Source organism: Anarhichas minor, unplaced genomic scaffold (assembly GCF_050575085.1).
Source record: "Anarhichas minor isolate MPS153535 unplaced genomic scaffold, ASM5057508v1 ptg000017l, whole genome shotgun sequence".
NCBI lineage: Eukaryota > Metazoa > Chordata > Actinopteri > Perciformes > Anarhichadidae > Anarhichas > Anarhichas minor.
In genome coordinates, this window is record NW_027466463.1 from 12,791,583 (window position 1) to 12,801,798 (window position 10,216).

A 10,216-nucleotide genomic window follows, 5' to 3' on the forward strand; every position below is an offset into this window, starting at 1 on the left:
TGCAGATGCAATAAGGCTAAAAGTAGTTACATCTTTTAGCCTTTACATATCTAGATATCCAGGCTCTATTCATTACTGAGGCAGGATAAGAAGATTTGAATGGAATCAGGATCACATATTAACTTGTGGTTATGCCAGTGAAGCAAAGTCGAATTTAAAAGAGACTGGACTTTTTCAGTGTTATGTTTTTTCTGGGGAAGGCAGGACATTGTCTTTTAACTTCTTCTCATCCTAGATTCAGATTTTGTATCACTCCTACATTACATTTATTGTAGAAATGAATAAAGATATCAAATAGTTTTGTGTGCGTCATGGTGATCCATCAGCAGCCACGGAGCTTCTGCCTGCTGTATTAATTGTTTACTCTTTCTTCATCCCTTGTATTGTGCATCACGTACGTTCTCCTAAATACACCCCAGGAGAGGTTTACTGCAGTCCCTGTTGAGTCTATTGCATGCTGCTTGGATTCATCTGGGGAGCATGTCATTTACAAAGCCCAATATAAGAAATCACAAATTTGTCCTGAGGGGCTTTACAATCTTTACAGCATCCTCACGAGTGCTCAGCCCTTTATGTAATATAAATCTGTACAACCAATTGTGCTATAAATGCTCCAATCTCCTTTGATCTAAGTGTTTTAAACTGTAATATACAGGTAGAATAGATTTTTCTTTCATTTATAAAGTGCAGCCTGGAGCTATTTCTGTCTCTGCTTCCTGGTTCCACTTATCTTACCACTGAAATGCAAATATAGGGAAGTATGCTAAAAACACCTGTCACCATTTAGGGTGAAGGAGTGGAAGTTGTGCGGTATAAGTACTTAGGAAAGCTCATAGCGTGCTGATTGACAGCAAATAAAAGGGCCGAGGAGCTTGTTCCCCCTTGAGGTGTTTCAGCTCTTCTTTACTGCGATAGAGAGGAAGCGCCGCGCCTTGAGACGCAGGCAGGACGACCAAACTGGGGACGCAGCCGGCTCAGCGGCACACCCTGGAGGCAGCAAGGCAGAGGATGAAGGCTAATGAAAGCCCCAACTGAACAACACACAACACGTCTCTGGTGAGATGATGCAGCCTCAGATACCCTGTGTGTTTGTGTCTAACTCTATATTTAGCATTAATTTCTGTTTTGTTTTACTGTGTCTCTTTCCTTCTGAAAAAGACTCAATGTCCCCACCCCTCCCCCCAAGGGTCGTCAAAATGTCCTCTTATAGCTGAGCCCTCTCGAGTCACTGAAGGAGTCACTCAGTTTTATTGTTGCATGTGGAGAAATTATTTATCAATTTTGTCGTGAGAGTAGGGAAGTCATTTTGAATGTATTAATAATTTGAGTCCACCCGAGGCGATTACTGTCATGCTCCACACGCTGACAGCAGATTTACTATCTGGTCATGTCAAGAGAAACTGATTAATACTGTGATTTGCAGCATAAGCATGCAGGAATACACATATGTCAACATAATGTGATCACTCTCGATATTTGATACTTATTATTATATGTGTCTATTTGAACTTTTTTCATCATTTCATATGACCGCCAGCATAGAGCTTGGAGTCCTTTGTCGGAGACAAATACAAGCTGGAAACACATATGGCTGAGTGAATGAACTTCTTAATCAAACATCACAATATATGGAAGTGTTCAAAATCAGCATGTGCTTGGTGACATGTGTTTGTTTGCAAGAATAGCAGCACATACAACAGTTATTTAGACCACGAAACCATTATTTTATGCAAATCATGGCTCAAACTACAGCAATGTTTCGGGTATTGAAAACATCCGCATCCCCAAGAAGAGAGGACATTATGAACAAGCGGATGAGCTGGGCAAGCTCCTGGCTGTATACATTACATGAAGGAGCCATCAAGTGTGCTATGCTTTTTCTAATGGTTTTCTCTGACGTTTTCTATAGCTGTACCTTGTTGTGTTCTCCAGAACTAATCCCTCAAGATCCTGTATTGCTATTTGGGATTTTGTTTTTGTGCTCCAAGCTGGCTGATGCACAGAGATTCCCTTATTCTTGAGGGGGGAAAAAAGGACTTTAAATTGCCCGGTGTGAGGAGCAGATTGAGATTGAAGAGGCAGAGGAGGCATACAGACAGAATGTTACTCATTGCTTCATTTTATTTACTACCGCAACATATTCATGCATGTCATTTTGTAGATTTACTTGTTTCATGATTATTCTGTGATTCCAATGACTGTATGTGCCTTAATCCCTAAAATGCTTACAATAAAAATGAATGCCAGATGTTCATACCCAGGCCTATAGATGGTGCAAAAACACCTGCAATAATGACATACACCACTATTAAAGCCAATCCGTGACAAACTGCAAAGTGGCAATGTGTTGCTTTCTGCTCAGGGGATGTAAGGATAACCAGGCAAAGGTGTGTGTGTGTGTGTGTGTGTGTGTGTGTAATTGTGAGTGTGACTGTGTTCTGCTAGTTTCTCCCCCCCCCCCCCCACCACCACACACACACACACACACACACACACACACACACACAGACACAGTCAGAACCATTACTAATCTGTAAATAGATCTGTATTGCTGTGATCTCTCTGCCGAACAAGATCCTCCTCGCTTTGCCTCGCTTTCTCTTCTTCTTTCCCCGTCTCCCTCGTCTGTCTCGGTGTCTGTAACTCTGTTGTTTGCGAGATTGGATGAATGGGAAACAATCTCTGCATCTCTCTTTCTCTCTGCTGACTCTTGTCTTTCAGTTTCTCTGACTCGCTGTGTCTCAGATTTCTCTTTCAGCCTGTTGTCGCGTCCTTGTCTCATTCTCTTTTACTTGTGCATTAAACTCAACTCGATTCTTCTTGACAGCCGTGAATGTCAAAATATGTCACGGTCTCCATATATATAGTAAATATTTCTAATCAGTGCATCGGAATAATTAGGCCATTAAACATCTGTTGTCTTGTTTGTTTGTTTCATCTCTTTCTTCCTCCGATTGTTTCTTTTACTGCCACTTTAACAGCATAAAGATAAAGGGCAAAACCACTTATATGGTTTTCAGATTGAAGGTAAACATGCTCCTCCAAAGGTTCAGGAAATTAATCAACTACTCTCTCTCCTTATCTCCTTTCAGGTGATGTCAAAAATAGGGGGTATTTTTCCGTGTCAGACTTTTGAAAAAAACTATAGCGATGACCTTTTTTATCCTTAAAGCTACGTTGTGTTTAGGTAGTTTTTCGGTATTTTCAAATCAGAATCAGATGGCATTGGGTGTTTTTCCAAGTAATTGATTGAACTCAGCAATCAATTCTTAGTTAATTATTGGTAGTGATTCTTTGTCAGTTAAATTCTACTTGGTGGAGTGTCTTTAATCAATTGTTTTTATTCCCCAACCATAAAAAATGTTAGCATTGAATGTTCAAGAGTACCATAACTCAATGTAATTTGCCATCCTCCAATATCAGTGTTCTTGTTTGTCGAATAGGTTGTGGAAACAGTCTTGTCTCAGGGCAGGAACTATACAACCCATCCCGCACTTCCCCCTCACACACCTGTCACTCACCCTGATGGGCTGTCTACCTTAAAAACGGTGTCTGGCCTAAGGCTGAGCTAACTGCCTCCCCCCCAAGGGTGAGGATAAAACAAACAGACTGGGAACACACGGACGTAAATTGATAAATAATACAACCATTTGACTTTTTGTTGTTTCGACACCAACAAATTTCATGTTGCAACATTACGAGGAAACAAACCTTTGGGATCAACTCCTGGAAAGTTGAAAAACTTTTTCAAAATAAGCCATAAAACCGGAGCTGAGAGTCTAACTGTCTGGTTAAATTGGAGAAGGCAGCACCAATCTCTTTCCTGACTGTGGGATTACTGCAGGCCTGGCTTTCTGGGTCCTAATCAAAATCCTTTCATCAAAGAGTCCAAGATGCTACTTTGATGTTGCCAACAACTCCAAAAATTAAAAGCTTGGTTTTGTCCTGATTGGCGGATCCTCCCTCCTAAATCATGCAACTGCAGGACCTTGTTTGCTGATATTACTTGGCCATGTTGCCGGGCCATGATGAGTGGACAGGACAGTATTTGCATTCCCCTTGAGCTCCATGCTAAATACTTTCTCTCCGCGCCAGATTGTGTTGTTGAAGAGGTCTAGCTTTTAATATTGAAGCTGGCCAGCTGTGTTATTGGTAACTTGTCATTTCTGTCTATCGTCTATCTTTGTCCATCTTACATTTAAGGCATGTAGCTGGCATTACGGTGACAGTAACAGCGAGCGAGCAGGATTCAGTGTCTTATTCAAGGACACAGGGGATATAAATCCAGGAGAAAATGGCTGTTGTGGGAGATCGAAACATTGACTTTATAATAATGACCATTACATCTACAACCATGGATAACCTCCATCTCACCTTTCCTTTCTTTTCTACATCCCCCCCCCCCCCCCCCCCCCCCCCCCGTCTCATCCTCTTGCTTAATCTATTCCTGCAGAGGAATGACACCGAAAATAAGACACAGACACACTTTACCTGCCTGCGCTGCACCTTTTTACAATTTATTTGACCTCAGCTGAAAATATAAAAAAAATCCTCAACTCTCAAGGCCAAATCCTCAACTCTCAAGGCCAAACAAGACACAACAATCAAAAGAAAAAGGTAATTACTTCATCATCCTTGACTGCATGTTCTTGAAGGAGCAGTGTGTACACACGGACCTTTTCAAAGAGCCGGTCACCATGTTTCAACTGTAGCCCAGAAAGGACAAACCCAACACTGGCTCTATAGAGCATTTTCACGTTTTTGCCGTGGCAGCTGTGGTTTTCCTACACGCTAAGCACACAGGAGAAGTTTCAGTTTGTTGCAATCTGCAACCTCAAGTCCTACACACTAACATCTTTAAAAAGTTTGGAGACTTAGTTACAGAGAGCTATAAACCATAGACTGTATACAAAGATGGACAAAGTTCACGTTTACAGTTTCTTCCAATCGTTTAAACTTGTTTCCTGAGACCGTAGCTCAATTTCTCAATACTCCTAACACAAAACTAAAACCGTTTTTTGGTCAAAACTCCAGAAATCTCTTGCAGAATGAAACTCAAAAATGCACTCAAATCATCTTCTAAAAACTGATTCTTCCAACCAAAATGACACACACACACACACACACACACACACACACACACACACACACACACACACACACACACACACACACAAGATGTTTTGCTTCATATATAAATGTATACAATTTGTGTAGAAAGTGTTTTCTTTTTCTTCTTTTTTAAAGTTTAGGGGTTGTTTTGGCCCCAAAATAGGTTGCAGTATAAACACATACAGTATTATCATAAACAACTGTTTTGTTTTTTTGGTCAGGATAGGTTTAGGCTTAACTGTGCTGGGGTCTGGGTTGAGTATGTATTGATGATATAAGTGAATGCATTGCCTTTCTAAGTATGAGTGGCTTGTTTGTATTCAAGGCATCAATTTCATGGAATATCAGGGTATTCAATATAGTCAACCTCTTGCGCATCAAGTAAATTCCACATTTTAGCATTTGACATGAAATAGAATGAAATAAAAATAAAGATTATCCAGTTAGGGGCCAATGATGAGATTCAGGAAATAAGCCGATTTGGAAATTATAATTGGAAACACGGCAGAGCTTTAATGCCTATTTGATCTAAGTAACATTTCACCTATAGAATGATCAAATGATTGAGATGAAAGACGACTGCCTGATGAGAGTGCCAATTCAAAACAAACACCAAGGTCAGAAAGCTGGCAACCCTGTGGGAAGAAGGCGCACGACAGGATACAAGTATGCTTAACACAATGATACAAATGTAAAGCATAAACTATGGGCACTGAACAACAAAGACTGATTTCTGCCTAAATAAGGAGGACTTAACTGGGACAGGCCAGTTGTTTAGCATCAGGGGATTTCATCGAATCCATCTGGGGAACTTGTGGCACATTGAATCAGAGCCTTGATGTAAGAGCTCAGTGTTCATATTCTCTTACAGGGTACGTGGCCCGTAACTTCAAACCCTCTGGTGCTGCCTCTCTGACAGCTACAAAACACAATCATGTATCGTTTTCGGAAAAAAAAAAAACGCTGCCAAGAAAGAGGCCACAATAAATCATAGTAAAATAAGAGTGCACCACTGTGTTTTTACAGTAGATTACTGTGATGTGTGGCTTTTTTTTGCATTCAAACTCCTGTCAAGTACAAAAGCAGACCCCAGGAACTAGATTCCTTTGAGCTCAGCAACATCCTAAATATTTGATCACTTACAAGTACAGTACATACATATACATTTGGCTGCGATTTAAAGTACACATTTCACTTGAAACACATTTGCAAATCACCGTTTGAAATGTATTTTCAGCTGTTTTCCTGTTAATCCTTATGTCAGCTCAGTCAGTCAGTTTCAGACCTCAGTAAAAAAAAGCAAGCAGTGCACAATTCAATGCACTCACTCAGGGATGGGTCTGAAAATTAAGAAGCTGGACATATTTTATTTTTCATAATTGTTCCAGCAGATCAACACAAAGCTGTTTTCGTCTCCTTATTGCAAGGTCACTCTTGAGTGTATTTCATTTCAACATAATTTTTTCATTTTTACTTATAGAATAGTTTGGCATTTGGGGAAATACACTTATTTGCTTTCTTGCGAAGAGTTGGATGAGAAGATCGATACCACTCTCATATCTGTCAAGTAAATATGAAGACGCAGCCAGAAGCCGGTTAGCTTAGCTTAGCATAAAGACTGGAAACAGGGGAGACAGTCTGGCTCTGTCCAGAGGTGAAACATATTCATCCTCTTACCAGTCGATTTGAGCAGATTATGAACCGTTGTCTTGTGGTCTTGTTGTCACTGCGAGGTTGTCAGGAAACCAGTTGAGACTCCGGGAAGAGATAGCGCGGAACATAACCCGCTATAGAACCACAGTTTGTTGTTGTGTGCGGATTAAACAAACAAGACATAATGTGTTAATGAAGTGCTGGTATGTAGATTGTGTTACCTTTAGACAGAGCAATGCTAGCTGTTTCCCCATTGTTTCCAGTCTTGATGCTAAGCTAAGCTAACCGGCTGCTAGCTATAGCTTCATATTCAACGAAACAGATATGAGAGTGGTATCGATCTTCTCAAGTGACTCTTGACAAGAAATTAAATATTTCCCCAAATGTCGAAGTATTCTTGTCACATTTTTTGGAAGTATGGATAGTGATTTACCTTTTCATTAGTTTGTGTGGGTCACCACTTAGTTTTCAGGGTTAAAAACTCCATTGAAACTTTTTCATTGTGTTTCATTTGTCAACTGCGAGTGGAGACTAAACTACTGTACTAGCATGTATATGCTGTGTCTATTTATTCGACGGTATTAACTCCCTACTCGATTGTTTTCCAGGCAGACACTAAATCCTCTGTTGGATTTTTTTCCATGGCGGTTTGTGCATCCCAAACTTCATCAGTCACTTCCATTATTTCAGCAGCCAAACTAATTTTGTGCGTTAAGTCAACCTCCATATGCTGATAGAAGAAGTAGACAAAGCATAACAACCGCAGTCAAATTTACTAGCATTTATTGGCTGTCGGCTATAATTACTTTCCCAAGCTGATTGTGTGCGATGTACTTTATGTGGGATGGAATTGGAAAGAATACGAAAACAAACACTTACTTCATACAATCACTATGCAAACTAAAACCTGCCAACAATATCCTGCCATCCCTTTGTTTGTATGGGTTTTGTTCTATTTCTTGTCTGCTTGTGCAAACCTGCGTTTATAATCCTTTGTTCTCTGCAAACAAAAAACTTTGTGACAAGCCTGTTTATAAAAAGGACGTTATAAATAAATTTATCTGACACCAATATCTCCAGAATCATTTTGTAACCCATTTAAATGAGCTAGTGACCTAACTCAGGATGCTGAGCCAGTTTTTGAGGAATGCTAAAGAAGAAAAGTTGAGGCTTGAAGGAAAACGATTTTCACTCTGACAGCAGCCTTAGCATCAGACAGATCAATCTGTTAGTTCAGGAAACAGTTTGGCTCCATTTGGGACACTATTTCATCCTAATTTCATCACAAATCATCATGACAGGAGATGCAACGCTTAAGAAATTCCTCTTATTCTCTATTATTACCATGTTCTGTGTGTTAGTTTCAGAAATCATCCCACAGATCACCACAATTAATCCTCTTCTTTCAAAAGTTGACTGTAATCCGATCAATCCGTTACTTGCCAAAATCTGTTATTACATCAACCTTTAATTTCAGTTGAAAAACTTGGCATGATCTCAGTGTTCTGGAAAACCTTGAGGTCAGACATACAAGTTTGTTCAAGATAACGATGTGGGTTGGATCCAGTTTAGATTACTCCGTTCGTACATCTGAATTTCACCACAAGTTGACATGACAGAAGTCAGAATAGACGGATGAACTGAACAAAGAAAAGGAGGAGTTGAGTGGAGAAATTAATAAAAGAGGAGCTGTTGTTATGGAGGGTGTCAGTCTGCGAGGGACTCAGCATGGGAGCTTCCCAAATTACTTTGCTTGGGAAATGACAAGACAATTAATAGGATCCACTTGGTTTTGTGTGTGTGTGTGTGTCTGTGTGTAAAGCACGGACAAGGCGCATGTTTTGACACATTTTTATTGTGTTTGTGGGTATGAATGCCTAAATGTAAAGTGATAAATTGCATTGAGCAATAGATGTTTCAAGAGATGTTTCAAACAGATGTCCTTAGTCTTACACTTTTTTACCAGTGTTATGAGTGTGTGTGCCCAAATTCTTCTCCTTCAATGTAGAACTCATGATTCTCCATGAAAGTCTGTTTTTATTGTTCATTTGCGCATGAAACGTATTTACTGTAATGGGGGGAAACATTTGTTACTGAGTGTGAGCATGTGGTTTTTGTGTGTGTGTGCGTGTGTGTGTGTGTGTGCGTTTCTGTGTGTGCGTGCCATACAGATTAGCTTCTGATCCCTTCGTAAACCAGAAATCAATAGGTCTCAGTCTGCATTCAGACGGTTAGACAGACAGTTCTGCTTCAAAACATCCAAACATCCCGTCTACTTCATATTCAGAGCACACAAATGTTTCTCTGACATCTATGAAAGACAGAGAGGTAGAAAGAGGCGAGAGGGGGCAAAAAAAAAAGAAAAAAAAGAGAGGAGGGAACAGGAGTGAACAGGTCTAATTTTGACATTGGTGAAAGATGTGTAGCAACACACACAAAGACAGACAGACAGACGAAGAGTGAGGAGACATCAGCTCAGGTTCCCTCCTTGGATAGAAATGGAGCGAGAGAGAGAGAGTGGGGGGGGGGGGGGGGGAGGAGAGGGGAGAGAAGAGAAAGAGGCAGAAAAAAACTGATATATATTAAAACTGCAAGCAGCGATGATCGGACCCTCGCACCTTCAAGCACCTCGGGGGTACTGGCAGGAAGCCGGTTTTTGAGTTCTGAGAGGGCTGGAGCTACAGTGTAGGGGCGAAGCAAACCACCACATAGAGACAGAGACAGAGTGCAACGTGTCATACTCTGAAAACCACAAACAAAATGCCTTTAGTTAGCTAAAAACGTTAGATTTCAGCACGTCAAGGGGTTATTTTAGCACCCTATGTGTACCAGGGGTGCAGTTAATAACTAAAATGATGATGGAGCAAGTCAGCCGTTAGCGAGCTAACGTTAATTAAAACTCTTTAAAACCGAACCCTGTTGCCGGCGACAGAAAGGGGCATGCAAAATTCAAATTACCGTAACTCCTCAACCATTTGCGCAATCGACGTAATTCCGACGGTGAGTCCATGTTTAAAAAAACAAAATGATGCATCTTAATACTTAACATATTATGAGGTGTGCATATACAGTTGGGAATTTAACCTGATATCATGCTAATGGTAAAGTCAAGGGGTGTTCTGCAGTTTCATCCACCTTCAACGTGGTATATCCAGACAATTTAATGGGAATTTGTGTTTTGTGTGTCTTGTTATGACCTGAATCGTTGATCAAGTGGGAATTTTGACTTGCTGGTAGCTGAAGATGAAACTTCACTAATGGTCATTAGGATCCAAAATTTGCCCCCGTTCGTTTCTGTGCCACATTTTATGACAATCCAGTTGTTGAGATATTTCCCTCTGGAACAAAATGACTGTAAGACAGACTAGCTGACTGAACAAGCAATATTGCCACCCCTTTTAAGGAAAAGCAGGCATAGTGTCGTACTCTTCGGTGGGAAAGCTCAGAATAA